The sequence below is a fragment of the Hemicordylus capensis genome, chromosome 2, assembly GCF_027244095.1.
Source record: "Hemicordylus capensis ecotype Gifberg chromosome 2, rHemCap1.1.pri, whole genome shotgun sequence".
NCBI lineage: Eukaryota > Metazoa > Chordata > Lepidosauria > Squamata > Cordylidae > Hemicordylus > Hemicordylus capensis.
The window spans coordinates 332,897,736-332,912,799 of record NC_069658.1 but is presented as its reverse complement, the minus strand read 5'-3'; the positions used below and the strand labels follow the sequence as shown (position 1 = coordinate 332,912,799).

Below are 15,064 nucleotides of genomic sequence, written 5' to 3'. Positions count from 1 at the left end.
TTTTCCTTGTGGGCTATGTATTCTAGCCATTGAATGGGCATAGTTGAGAATCTTTTGCACTGATGATGGTAGTTATCTGGGGCAGGTATGGCGATCTCTTCACCTTTCAGATACTTGTAGCGGTACATTCTTAAACACAAACTAGCAAGCGTAGGGTATTGGAAGGGGTCGATACCCACCAACACCCTGGCATTTTTCCTCCCCATAGGTTTATCAATGATATCCCATGTCATCTCAACCAATCCATGCCTATATTTTGTACAGGCCTGCATCAGGATGTCTACATCTTTCTGACAGTAATAGGCCAACTCCTTCTGCATGTCAAATGTTTTTGATTTGTTTTCCTCATACCACTTCATGAATTCTTCCCTATCTGCAGGCTTCATAGCATCCACACCGTAGTCCTGGGGCTCTGGCATATTCCCAACATAACTCTCATTTTCTTTTTTTATTAAAGAAATGTGGGAAATAGCCCTTGCAACCCTGAAAACCCATAGCTTTGGGGAGCTTTGCTAGAGCCATGGGTAGGTGGCATAGGGAATCTATAAATTTTATGTCATTTTAAAAAACTGTTATACATAGTAGTCTCCCCCCCCCCCCCGTGTGAGCAGCTCTACATCGAGGCCTTCATTGATTAGCTCTCTCAGGATCAGGATGCCATCGTAGCTCCGCGAATTATGAGCGAGAAAAGTGCAGCCCATAAACTTACTATCCGATGTAAAATGTAATACAAAGTCATTCAGACATTTATCTCCCTTAAATTCCCAATAACCCCCTTGGGGCCCCCACTTTCCCCAATCTTTCTGCTTCTCTTGATATGCTTTAACAGGCTCCACAGTCTCCCCATCAAAGGCCATGGCATAAATATAGTTTGGGATGTGGATCCCATCCTCCAGCCTGCATTCGCAGTCATAAAACACATATTTTACTGATATCTCGGGGTACTGTAGACGTGGAATGTAACACACGTGTTCTACCCCGGGGGAAAGGTACTCATAACATACACGGCACTGCTTTCCCCTACAGACACGTTCAGCTTCATGACCCGCCTCGACATAGCAGAAGCACTTTTCACATAGATCACACAGGATGCATTCTACCCGCCCCATGGCAGCGAGCTTCATATGCTTTCCTAGGCATTCATGTGATCTACACTGCATCTTGCATTTGGGGCATCTGATTTACACGCCTTACATGTTTTACACAGCCAGACTCTAAACAGCGGTGGCACCTCATCAAACAGTCATGTGTGTGTCTGTAGGGTGTGTAGCAGACATAGCAAAAATTTCTGGTCCCAAAAAAACCTTTGATGTTCTTAACCCCATAATAATGATTATCATGAAGTAACAGAAAACAGGTTTTGAGGTACTTCTGTTCAGGAGTTTTTAAAATACTCCATCCAGAAGTTCCCCATTGCACAAGCACAACATTGACCTTCATATGTGTCTCTACGGTTTCCACATCTGCAAAAGACACTTGTTTTTGCTCACTCCACCCAAGATCCCGGTACAACTTTTTTGCCCCCTTTTTTATCTGTGTAGCGGTAGCTCTCAAATCTAGAACAGCCATGAGGCTTGCTGCAAAACAGAGTGCTGTGTTGGGCATGGGGACATCTATCAGATGCAGCCTCTTTTTCTGTATAATGCTGCTATAGGGTATTGATTTTATATGCCTGCGACCGGCTCCTCGTGGGTGTGTGATGACAATCACCGCCAGTGTTAATACACCATCAGCTAAAATTTGTGCATAACTTTGAAGCAGGTTAGATATAGCGCTTAGGAATGTCTCAGCGTTCAGATGGCCTGCCTGTCTCCTTGCTGAGTAAAGGGGGTTTGAAATCCCTGGCGCTCGCAATCTGAGCTGTACAAAGTCCCCTGGTTCTATATGGTTGTTTATATTATCCAGAACCCTTTGAATAGCAGAATGCATCCCAGATAGCGCATCACAAAAGGAGTGTACTCTGTCCAAATTCACAAACCTGAATTCGTAATACATTTCAGTTCCATTAAAGCGTGCATAGCTCCTATTATAATGCTGTATAAACTGAAGATCCACAGGTGGGGGTTCTTCAGAAATGCCTGCTGCTTCTTCAGAAGAGAACTGTTGGGAACCCGCTGCAGGTCCAACATCGAACGCCAAGCCTCCTCGAGAAGCTCCGCTGTGGGTAGCCCCCTCTCTGGGGGTGGCATTCGGGCCAACATCAGAAGCCTCACATAGAGAGGTCCCATTCTGGGTTACACACTGTTCAGTAAAAGCATTCTGAGGACCGGGGCCACTAGGTGACTCCTTGGATGGTTCAAATTCGTCTGAAGAATCAGAAGCATTCCTATACCCTCCTGGCTGGTGGCTAGATGCAGGCCCTCCCCCCACCTGTATGCAGACAGGGTATGGTTGATCGTTTTTATTTCTGTCTATGAAATCACACACAGGGCTTGCACGTGTCTTTAGACATTGTATCTGTTGTGAAGTATCACTAATCATGGCCATTTCTTTACGTATGATGCGTTTTGCTTGTTCAAGGTGTTGCTCAGCTTCGGTCATGTGTTCAAAAGCCTCTGCCCTAGTCCTTATCAATGTCTCTATGTGTTCTGTAACACGTGACATGCTGGCCAAGAACTCGTTAGCTTGGAAGTTCAGCTCTTGGACATCACAGAACCCCGGTTCATGTTCTGAAACAGATAGATCAGAGGGGGCAGGGGGTCACCAGATATGTCTGGAGTAAATCACCCACAGCTAGTGGGTTTTGAAAGTGCAAACATGTGTGTGTGTGTGTGTGTGTGTGTTTTGTTTGTGTGTTGTGCCTTGAGGGGTAGACTTACCAGACTTCTGAAAGGTTCTCTGGTTGTCTTGTGGTTTTGCCCACTCCTATGGCTTCCGGGTCAGCTGTCGTCGGGTAGTAGAGGGAACGTCTTTAGGAATCCACGCAGACAAGGGGGTCCTCCCCAACATGGCACATAGGTGTGTGCATGATGTGTGAGCGTGTTTGTGTCATGCGGTGCAGAAATGTCTTACCCGCATGGTACAAACATGTGTGTTACTGAAGTATGTTGCTGTTTGTGTCATGCAGTGTGGAAATGTCTTACCAGGTTCCAGGATAGCCTTTCTGGGTTTTTTGTAGGCTGGCTGCACCTCCACGTTGGAGTCCCTGGATGCCTTGTGTCCGGGATGATGCTGTTCATTGAATACCACATCTGCAGACAAGGGAATCATACGGTTTTATCAATAAATGCTATACATAAAATAAAATAGTTAAAACATTTCTTTCTTTCTTTCTCCCACCCTTACTCTTTGCTTTTCTCTTCAACCTGCTTAGACGTGTGGGGGCTGGTTCTGGCTCTTCTGTAGGGGTAAAAAAAGGGGGGGGGTTAGATAGAATTAGTCTGAGGTTTCCACACGGCGTATACATTTGCAGGGATGCTTTTAAAAAATAAAAGCTATTTTACCCTCTAGAGCACTCTCAGTCAGATTCCGCAACCCGTCCTGGGTATTTGTCAGGTCCACTGTGAACAACATAGGCATGTATTAACCATAACTAATAATAATTCTATTTCTATACCACCCTTCCAAAAATAAATAAATAATAATGAAAAAATGGCTCAGGGTGGTTTACACAGAGAAATAATACACAATTTGTTGAATTTTAGAATGAGATATTACAGAGAGATTTGGGGGGGGGAAACCCCTGTTCTTACCTATGTTATCATCTGTTCTCTGCCCTATGCCATCTACAATAAAAAGAGAGAGAGATGGTCTTACTCAGAAAACCCTTCAAAACACTACTCATCTAGATTTTATTTTAAATTTTAAAACTGTAATTTACCAGATACTGTGTTTCTAACAGCCTGTGATGTGAGAACCTCATCCTTTGGGATGAGATATGGGTCCGAACCCTTTGAGAGTGAAAAAGTGGCTCTCCCAGGCCGAGGGGCTTGAACAACAGTTTCTGTAGAACATCAAATATAAATCAGTCATGTATATATATTCATAATATTTTAAAACAACCCCTAAAAATGGGCTGGGGAGAGTAGAATATAACCATACCCTTATCTTCAGAAATCACGAGCGTGCTCATTTCATCATCCCTAATGCTCATCCTCTTTGGTGGTGTTTTTTTCTTTCTTTGTTTTGGTGAGTGCTGTTGAATATATACAAAATATCCATTCAGGGACATGCTCAGACATATCCTCCCCAATCAGAACCTAAACGGGCGCCAAGATGGAATATCGGCATGTTTATTCTCTTGCTATGGGCTGCATTCGACAGGCCTGTGGAAAACCAGAACCGGAGGGGATAGGCCCCTTGCTACTTAAAATGGAGGCCGAACTAAGCCCCCACATGGACTCTCTTCACCCTAACAGTTTGCTAGATATTGAGAACTATTTCACATCCGTGATGGCTGCAGAATTTGCAGATGGGAAAATCAATAAGGGCAGATTTTTAACTATTTTTCTGTTCGGTGGTTTGCTTACAAAAAGTCTTACAAAATGTCTATGTCCTGCGGTGAACCAGCAAATCATGGACAAGATGGCCCTTTTTATTACAGATTACATTGTGAGGAGTGGCTGGCATGAACACGTGTGCTGGGTGAGTTTATTTAATTTAAACCGTTTAAAGGATTGTGAGTTGTGCATGCATGACCCTGTTTTATTTATTTGTTGCAGGAGAGCTGTTTTGCAGAGAACAGAAACTACCCTTGGAATACTAGATTTCTACAGATCTTGAGGCGTACATCAAAAATGCTGTATATAATACTGCCTGTGTAAATATAGGTTTTAAGAATAAAAATTTAAAAACAACAAGGGTCAGGGTTCTCATTAAAAACAAACAAACAAAAAAAGACCCTGTGGGTAAGATTCAAATCAATCCTGGCCCTAAAACATGCTCTCCAGATATAAAAATAAGCATTTAGTAAGGATGCAGGCAGATTCATAAGATATCAAACAGATTCAAAAATAGGCCTCCCAACCCCTTCAACATGGAGAAAAATGAGAGAAATGAGATAAATTGCTAAAGATACATGCACATTCATAAGAATTTACTAAGGATGCATATAGATTCCAAAGAGATCAAACAGATTCAAGAGCAGGCCCGGCCGCATGGTTTAGAAAAAGCAAGTTATAAAATGGTGGGTAGCCATACCTTAGTCTTCTTTCTCAGCAGTCTCTTGCTTCTGGGACTTCTTCAGGGTGAAAGAGGGAGTCTTCCTGCTTCACACTAGTTTTTATCAATGTGGGTTCTGTGCCCACATAATCTTGCAAGGCCTTTCTGATTGGTTGACCTCATGCATGCTGCATAGGGGTGTGGTAAAAGATTCATGCTGGCTGATGGGATTATCTCCCCACTGCTAGAGGACCCATTGTCTGATGAACGCATCATCCTCCTCTTGTCGGACCCCACCCTACTACAGAACCCTCAGGGCTGGTGAAGCTCCTTGTAAAATATATCTGTAATAGGGTATCCACAGCAAAAATAAAGCAGTCATTTGTTTAGAGTCAGGACCATTTTTTATTTATGAAATGATACATTAAAAAAATAGCATTTTAATAAACATACGAAAGCAGTCAGAATTTACAATTCTTCAACATCAATATTCTATGAAGTGTGTATTAACAAAACAAAACAAAACAAAACACATACCACCAGAGGGCAGCCGTGTACAATAGTCCCATTAGACTTTTGCGAGGGAATTTATTCAGGTACCTCTGGAACAAGAAACTGCCTGTACCCCCTTTTTTTCGAGGACACAGTTCAAAAAAGAGAGCATTCTGGAATCCTTCTCTTGTGGGATAGCTTCTAATGCACCCTGGGGGTCATCAGAACCCTTAACCCTACTGATGAGGTTTAGAGTCTGATTCACGGTATCACTAGTCAGCAATAACATTTTCAAGCTGTAACCAATTATAATAATTATGTGGAGCACTGCTTTCACAAACATCTTTGATGACAATATTCTAATAAATCTGGAAATATTTCTATCGGTCCAAGTAACACATTCATGCAAGTCTTGCCCCCCTGCTTGAACCATACACCCATAGCATGAATCATGCATGTAATTCTTCAGGCAGTATTTTAAAATTCCATATACCCCCCGCTCTGACAAGGCCTTTCATAGCACATCGCCTTTTCCTTGCTGGTATGTAATCTGAATCATCCACTTGTAGTCCTAGGAAATTCTGCATAGTAACATGACTGGGTTGATGCGTTCTCACAGAGGGAGGATTCTGTAGGATGGGGAAGGTATGTTGTTATTACTATTTCTTTCTATCTTTCTTTTAAAAGAGATATTCCCACCCCTAAATTCTCCATACGCACCCTGATATGCATGTTCCCGGGCTCTGCATAGTTCCACAATGCTAGAGGCGGTGTGTCAAGGCATCGGTCCTCACCCTCCTGGGAAAACATTAAAGAACACAGTTTTTATGTTACAGCCCTGGGAACTCTCTCATACTCCCCAAGCCTGTAACACCAACAGTGTTTATTTACCTGATCTCCAAAAGATTCTACCGCTGCATCTTCCAAGATTCCCTGCCAGATTTCATAAAGTTCTTGGTCTTCTTCTTCGGGACGCTTGGCTGGCGGGAGTTTCTCATCATCAGAACTTGTATTAATATACCGCTTTCTTGGGCTAGGATTTACAATTATTTCTTGTACAATATCCTCCAAGGATCTCTCTGGGGAACCCATGATTGCTCAAACTGTGGGTCTGCAAAAAACAAAGTGGCTCAGAGAGAAACGGTGTATTCCTACTGAATCAGGATGGCCAGGCGTGTTCGTAGAGAGCTCACTTGACTCCGTTTCACCCGATAAAGTTAGACAAAATGGCCGCCCAACCATCATCACGCCTGCGCACTCGGGCCTTTCAGGAGCCTGAAACCTGTTCCTATTGGTCCAGGCTGACTAGGCGTGTTCATAGAGGAGTCACATGTCCACCTTCGGACATGTCTGGACATATTCTGGGATAGGGGTGGTAGGGTGGGTGCCAGACTTCCGGGGTGAGGGCGTACCCCTACTTCTGATCCTTCCCGACCACGTGGGGTCCCCCCTGGGCCATTTCACACAATAATGTTACACAAAATGGCTGCCTGACCATGATCACTCCTGCGAACTCGGACCTTTCCGGAGCCTGAAACCTGTTCCTATTGGTCCAGGGTGGCTAGGCGTGTTCGTAGAGGGGTCACATGTCCGCCTTCGGACATGTCTGGACATATTCTGGGGTAGGGGTGGTAGGGTGGGTGCCAGCCTTCCGGGGTGAGGGCATACCCCTACTTCTGACCCTTCCCGACCACGTGGGGTCTCCTCTGGGCCATTTCACACAATAATGTTACACAAAATGGCCACCCGACCATTATCACACCTGCTCACTCGGACCTTTCCGGAGCCTGAAACCTCTTCCTATTGGTCCAGGGTGGCTAGGCATGTTCGTAGAGGGGTCACATGCCCCCCTTCGGACATGTCTGGACATGTTCTGGGGTAGGCGTGGTAGGGTGGGTGCCAGACTTCCGGGGGTAAGGGCGTCCCCCACTTCTGACCCTTCCTGGTCATGTGGGGGTCTCCTCAGGCCCTTCCGATGATGTATTTCCGGTGACGTAAGCACATTTTGACAGCTGCACGCCCCCGCCCCCCTGTGACTTCACTGTGACATCATCCTCAAGCCACGTGCTTTTGTTTGTAAGCAAAAGCACATGGTTTTTGACAGCTGGTATGCCCCTATACTACTCTTGTGTTTAACTCAGGAATTTCTCCCTCCCTTCACCCAGCAATTTCTCCCTGCCTCTCCCTCAACAGAGTATCACCAATCTGCAACAACACCCCCTGCATGTGCAATTGCATATCACTCAGAGCAGACCATACCCCAAAGAGCTGTCAAACTCCCCTTCATTGCATTTTGAACCCCCCTCATTTTCTGGCATTACCACCCCACACATAACAGAGAAAACTGCGGGGCATAACAAAAGCCCCATTCCTCCTTCTTCTAAAGCCTCTGAAACTAGCAGGGCATGTGATACCTCATTCCTGGATGTTCCAATCCTTATTTGCAGAGTCAGGGCTGGGCACGTCACACAGCAGTATCCCAGCAGAAGAGAGCAGGGAGCAGCTCCCAGTTGCTAAAGCAACGGACCGCATACATGGGACAATCCAGTACCAGAAGGCTTGTGAGAGAAGGAACTCATGCGAATTGGGAGTTAGTCCTTTCAAGGGGATTGTGATATATGAAATATGGGCCCTATTTAAGGTGTATCCGGCCAATTATGTGTTCAGCATGTAAGACAGAGGGCAGTGATGTCCAGAGAGGTACGGTTGGGTGGCGGGGCAGTCCTTGGAGTGCAGCCAGGTGGTTGCAGAACAAGTTAAAAGGGAGAGCGGGGAGGGGGAAACTAGATGCAGAGAAACCTCACTGCTTTCTGCTCTATACACTGAAGTCACCAGGGGGCAGTAGCAATACAGCCAGGAGATCTAACCTCTACCAACACCTTTCTTCATTGTGCAAGCTGTCCTGCTAGTGTTTTCAAGTCAGAATACATGAGATCTTGAAAGAAATGGGCATGGAGAAGGACATTTTTTCAGTGGGATGTGGAGAATGCCATCTGGATACCCCATGAAGTCACTCATAAAAATGAATATTCATGATGAAATAACCTGTGTCTGGAAGGCCCTGAAATTTAAAACTCTGTAAGGCTGGGATGCAAAAAGAATAATCTCTGAGACCAATGTTATCATGCACAGCCCAAACCAGGCCAGGGCTTCTGTGGATGGAAGGGTAATCTAGTTGGTCTGATTTTAAGAGCTAAAGGACACACAATCTCACAGTCTCAAGCCTTCTTGTCACATGGTTTTCCACTCTACAGTTTACCTCCCTCTCTCACCCAGGCAGTTTTCTCCTGGTTAGGGTAACATGTAATGTCAGAGTGACACCTGGGAAGAAGCTGCATGGAAGTCAGCCAGTTCCCTGACCAAGTGCCTACTTGTGCTCTTAGGATGAACCCCTCCCCCCACCCACCGGTCTTCCCCTAAAATGTGATTAGGGCAAACCTGTATTTAATGAGATGTGTTGCTCAGTTGCAAAGCTGTGACTTTCTTCTAAAAATATCCCAGTCAACAAAGATGCTAAGAACCAAGCTACACAACGAGCAGAATACAGCATGGCTCTTGCTGGGCCGTAGCACTTGAGGCTGTTGATGGGTGAATCACATAGTTAAGAATTTTCCCTTGGGAAAACTAGAAATCAAGCACGTCAAGAGAAGGGTTCATGCCTAGACAACTCACTGGTTTGCTAGTTCTCACATGTAGCCCACTGCCTGCAGAGTCAAGTATCAAAGTCCAGCATTAGCTTTCCTCATTGTTTAGTTCTGCTATTCATGTGTTATTTACTAGTAATAAACCTCCCAATATTTTTCTCTTGCACAAATTCTACAAATGTTTGGTTTTTACTGAGTGTCAAAACAGAAAGAGAATGAATACATTTTAAAACAGATAAGAAGTCAATGCATGAGGGAGAGATGTTTATCCCAAAATAAGAATCCAAGGTAGATGATAATGCGTAATTTACTTTATTGATAAAATGCGTTAAAATATTGCAAGGTTTTCATTAGCCACAAGGATAATATTGATTTTTCTTTAATATTGGTTTTTCTGTTGCGACACAATTTTCAATTTTCAATGAATGCTGAAGCATGAAGAGACATGGATTTTATTTATTTACATTTCTATACTGCCCAAAACTTGCATCTCTGGGCAGAACGTCTTTAGTGGATGTTCCTTGGTCTTGTTGAAGTTCAGCTGAGTTCTAACACTCCCCTTTGTGTCTCAGCACTAGTGATCCATGACTTCTGCTGATGAGAAAAAGACAAAGTCAAAAACTTAGTATGAGAATCCAGATAATGAAAGCTTAAAAAATCCCTGGGAAGATATAAACATTTGGTGTATAGAGTAACTTAAAATATGAGCTCAGTAGCAATTGGCAGACATTGCTAACTGTATGGCCATGACACCTGATTAAATGTCCTCTTTCTCCTAGTTTCACTGTTCATTTGTGGTAGATGTGATAATAAATGGATTTAACCGATGACAGAGATGGGACTGAGTTTTGGTTATCTAAGTATGAGCTGGTTTGGAGGGCAGGGATGTGACACCCTGATGTCACTAAAGGATGTCCTGATGTGTTGTCAGAATGTCTGTTAATGATGTGAGAAGAGCATCCATCCAAATTGCCTCTGTAGATGTGCTCCAAAATCATTTTTGTAGTGTGTATATAGGGGTGATTTGGATTATCACCCCTCTCATGTGTCAAGACATACTTAGTGACCGAGTGGGTGCATTCTCGCCATGTCCCCATCCTCAACACGTGAGCTGACATATGTTTGTCTGAACCAGCTCTGTGTTAGATATAATGAAATAAGTATGGTGGATGGATGTGGATGTAAGTAAATTAATTATGTATGGATATCACTTTTGTGTGTTTAGAAGAAAAAATGGAAAGAAATGAGAGATTCGTTGAAACTGGAAACCATTGCTATATTTCTTGCTGGCTATGTACTTGATAACGTCCCCTTTTCCAAAGTTCATTGGTCACCTGTGTCCTAAAGTTATTTGAAAGTAGATCTTCAGAACTACAGAACAAGAATCAATGTAGTATTTGTCTTAAATAGGCCACTTCTCAGGAGGATAGCCTGCAGAGTAGCTTTCTTCGTCCTCTTCAGTTGCTCAACAGAAGTGAAACATATACTCACGTGACTGTGTTACAGAACACGCATGGGTTGTCATATGTTTTGCCATCAGAACCACAAAGGGGCCGGTACAGCAGGGGGCAGATATTACTGGCATAGATACTGCAATCAATCTGTAGAGAGAGCAATATGACATTTCCCTGTGTTTAGCTTTTAGACTGATTATTTCAATTTTAATGATACAGAAATACAGCAACTTCTTTGGGGCTTTTTGGGTGAGCATTTGGAGGTACTGAGACTGAGAGTGTTATGGTGCTGGGATTCTGTGTTCCCGGGATCACTGCCTTCTTTTTAAAATTTTATTATTTTGTCCTTGGTTTTTTTTGTTCTTATTCTTATTGTTAGCTGCTCTAGGGGGTGGAATACAGCGAGTGAATATTGCTGATCAAGTGGTGTGTATACCTGTTGCAATGCGCTCTACATGGGGCTGCCTTTGTACGTAGTCCAAAAACTTGTTAGTTCAGAATGTGGCAGCCAGGTTGGTCTCTGGGACAGCCTGGAGAGACCATATTTTGCGTTTTTTGATACACTGGCTGCCGATATTTTTCAAGGCAAAATACAAAGTGCTGGTTATTACCTTTAAAGCCCTGAATGACTTGGATCCGAGTTATCATAGAGAGTGCTTTCTTCTACATAACCCCCACCACATGTTAAGGTCATCTGAGGAGGTCCGTCTCCAGTTACCACCAGTTCGTTTGGTGGCAACTCAGGGGCAGGCCTGTAGCTGCTCCTGGGTTGCGGAATCCACTCCCAGAAGAAATCTGCAATCTCAATTTTTTATTGACCTTCATTCAGGAGAGCCCTTAAAACCTTTCTGTTTGGCCTGGCCTTCCTGGGTTTTTAATTAGTTTTAATTGTTTTAATGCTGTAACCTGGTTTTCAGGGTTATAATTGTTCTGATTGTTTAAATTTTTTTAATGATGTTTTAAATGTTAATTGATGTTTTACATTGTTTCTGTTTTAACTGTTATTGGTTTTAATGGTTTTGTTTTAATTGTAAATGGAAGGGCGGTATAAAAATTGAAATAAATAAATAAATAAATAAATAAATAAATAAATAAATAAATAAATTGTTGTGTATACCTGCTAGTATGTATCTGCCTACCATGTAAACTGCTTTTCTGTGTCACCCTATGTTATGATAAGGAGAATTATAAAACACATCTGATGCAGATACATAATAACTATGTGGTAAAATGTTCCTCTCCACCTATCCAGATTTAACACTTCTCCCCCAAAGGGGCATACCCTCAGGCACGACTTCTTCCGAATGCTTTAAAAAAAAAAATTAGGTAGAAATCCTTTTCCATCTCCAAAGGAACTAAACAAATCTCTACTTGCTAGTTTGAAGTCATCCAATCAGATAACTAACTTTTATCCAAAATATTCATGTCTTCTGATTTAGCTGTATCATTTTTATTTTATTTGCTCATTTAAAACATTTATATCCTGTTTTCCAGTCCTAACGGGACCCATAAGGTGGCTAAGAGCAACATAAAATGAGCAACTAAAACAGAATAAAATAACAGTAAAGTATTTATATGAAACAATAAGGATAACATCACAAAAACAATATAACATCAGAGCCATGACATGAACAGAGCAAATACCAGGAGGATCCAGGGCAATGACTAATTATTCAGTTTCTCTGAAGCAGCAGTGTTTTGATTGGCTCTCTGAATCCTAATTAAGAGGGAGTGGTGCAAAGGAATTCTACAGTCTCAGTACTACAACAACTGAGAAAGGACTAGCTGGTCAGTCATTCAAAGAACATGCAAAAAGTGATCCATGCAAAGTTCAACATGTGACATTAGCCTTCAAACAAATCAGCTTAGGCTGTGGCTTTTGTGCCTGGAACTCCAAGGTTGCTACTGTTATAGAGACAAGGGCTAAATTCAAACCCTCGGATCCACCCCTCCTGCACACACTTACCTGTCCGAATTCAGACATAAACGTTGACATCCTCTCTGCAGACTGCAAGGCTGCAAAGAGGAGGGGGAACTGGCTGCCAGGCCTCATCATTTGATTGATGGACAGCTGTGGCAACCAATCAGGACACAGAGAGGGAGGAGCTTCCTTCCTTCAACTTCAGTCCCAGTGGAGGCTGCCTTCATTACTGAATTCAGATATAAGGGAGGCAGAAGCATAATGGAGGCCTAAGCAGCAACCTCACTTCAAACTGAGCATTCAGGTAGGAGTTTGCTTGGGTTGAGTTTGGTTTGGGGAGTGGGGACCTCTTGCTGCATTGCCTCTGGTTCTCCATTATGTCTGAATCTGGCCAAGGATTTGACTCTCAGCAGTCTAAGGTAGAGCACTGTGGTGAAATCTGATCCTACCAAGGGGAGGAGCCAAAGGCCTTATAAGAAGTGGGAGTGTTAAGCAAGCCCTGCGTGTGTCTTTGTTCTGTTTTGCTCTTTGTTCTAAAGACCTTTCAAAGCTCAAGCAAAGCTAAGACAATAAAGAAGCTGCTTCAGTTTCAATGGAGTCCTCACATCTTTATTTTTATTATGCCTATGAAGAACAAACACAGACTGCTGGGATTCAGGGCTAAGTGAGCAGGAAGTTGCTCATCTGGCCCTGGACCTGAGAGTTAGAGTCCGAGCCAGCCCTAGGATTGGTGGCACCCTGGTTGAGGAGTGTTTCTGGCATCAGTATTGCCAAAACCTAGTGGTGTGGCAGGCCCTACTGTTCCCAAGCTTTTCCGCAAGTGCCCATGATCAGGGCCCAGAACTACCTTTCAATAATTTGCTGCTTCGCTGCCAGTGCTCTCCTGATCCAGTTCTAGGAGCCCGCACTGAATCTCTGCAGCTTCAGTTTGTTGGAAGTGAAGGACTATGTGCTGTCTCTTGTATCAATGACATAGGAGGACAGACTAGTAAGTCAGAGGGCTAGAGAGTCAAGATATTGGTCATCCCTTCTCTACTGCTCTGACACTATCCCTTTGATATGTAGATTGGTAATCTCAGGGTCTTCCTTCCTTCCTTCCTTCCTGCCACTTCCTCTTCCCTTCCTTCTACCTTGCGACATGCAAGCTCCTCTCTCTCTGCACCATTTGTGCAGAGATGCAGAATCCTTCTGCATCCAGCTAGATAGATAGATTAGAGATCCTATCTCTTCACTTTACTATCTAGAATGGAGTTCTATAATAAATACTCCTTATATTGATTTGAAACTATGAACTGGCTCCAAGTTATTTTTCTCTTAGCATACACGCATGCCTAACCAAATTCCGCTGTTTTGTGCCTCTGTGCACTCTGATATAATGAAAAAGGGTTTCTCTTACCAGAGAGAATTCCCAAAACAGTTTTCTTCCCTCTTTCTCCTTAGCTCATTGGAGGCTGTGCACTCAGCAAACAGTGACCCACCAAACTAAGCACAGCAGCCCCTTTAGGGAGGTGCCCTGGTCAACCGCCCAGCTTGCTCACCCCAAGGCTAATTCTGATTACAGTAAATGGGAGGGTATATTTTTATCTGGTTTGGTTTTGGAGCAGTGTTTATTGGTTTTTAGTTAGCTTTTTTTAAAAAAAAATGCATGTTTCATTACTCTTTTTAATTTGTTTGTTCATTGATTTGTTGTTCAATGCCAGGGGTTGTGGGAGTGAAGGGAGGGCGGTATACACATATACACACATACAAGTCCTGTTCAGACTTTTTTTTAACACCCACACTATACACAATTAGAGCATCCAAATCCAAAATTGTGCTGAAAACATTAATTTCGTCCCATACATTTAACTTCTCATGATAGCAAAAGGGAATGAATAATATAACAAAATGAAATCACTGGGACTTACCTGTGTCTGCTCTGCTCCAAAGGTAACATCTAGAATGAATGCGGACAACAAAAATAAAGCACACAAATCAATATTTGCAAATTTGATTAGAGGTTTAATCAAATCACAGACCTATCTAATTGATTCATTGAATGCAGCTGGCTTTGCCAGCTGCTTTGATGAATCACCCCAATTCAACCAAAATCTATCTATCTATCTATCTATCTATCTATCTATCTATCTATCTATCTATCTAATTTGTACACTGCTCCAAACTTTCATCTCTGGGCAGTTTACAATAGCATAAAACAAGTTTAAAACATATACAAAAAACTTAAAACAATTTAAAAATTTAAAAATAAACCAGAGATTAAAACCGAAAAAATTTAGGAAGCTGAGAAAGCTTGGGTGAAAAGGTGGGTTTTCAGGGTGTTGTGTTTTTTTTTTTTAATTGCCAGAGATGGGGAGGATTGTATCTCAGCAGGGAGCACATTCCACAATCTCGGGGCAGCGACCAAGAAGGCCTGTCTCTGTGTAGCCGCCAAACGAGTTGGCGGTAACTGGAGA

The 15,064-nt window shown here is 43.0% G+C and overlaps 1 long non-coding RNA gene across 1 annotated transcript; it reads right to left on the bottom strand.

Annotated features, from left to right (window-relative positions):
- Positions 1-9,531: 9,531 nt before the first annotated feature.
- Positions 9,532-12,736, bottom strand: LOC128344116 (uncharacterized). The gene is made up of 3 exons (XR_008315678.1): positions 12,657-12,736; positions 10,728-10,837; positions 9,532-9,827 (listed from the first exon to the last, which is right to left on the bottom strand). It is a non-coding gene; the product is annotated as an uncharacterized LOC128344116 (long non-coding RNA).
- Positions 12,737-15,064: the final 2,328 nt, after the last annotated feature.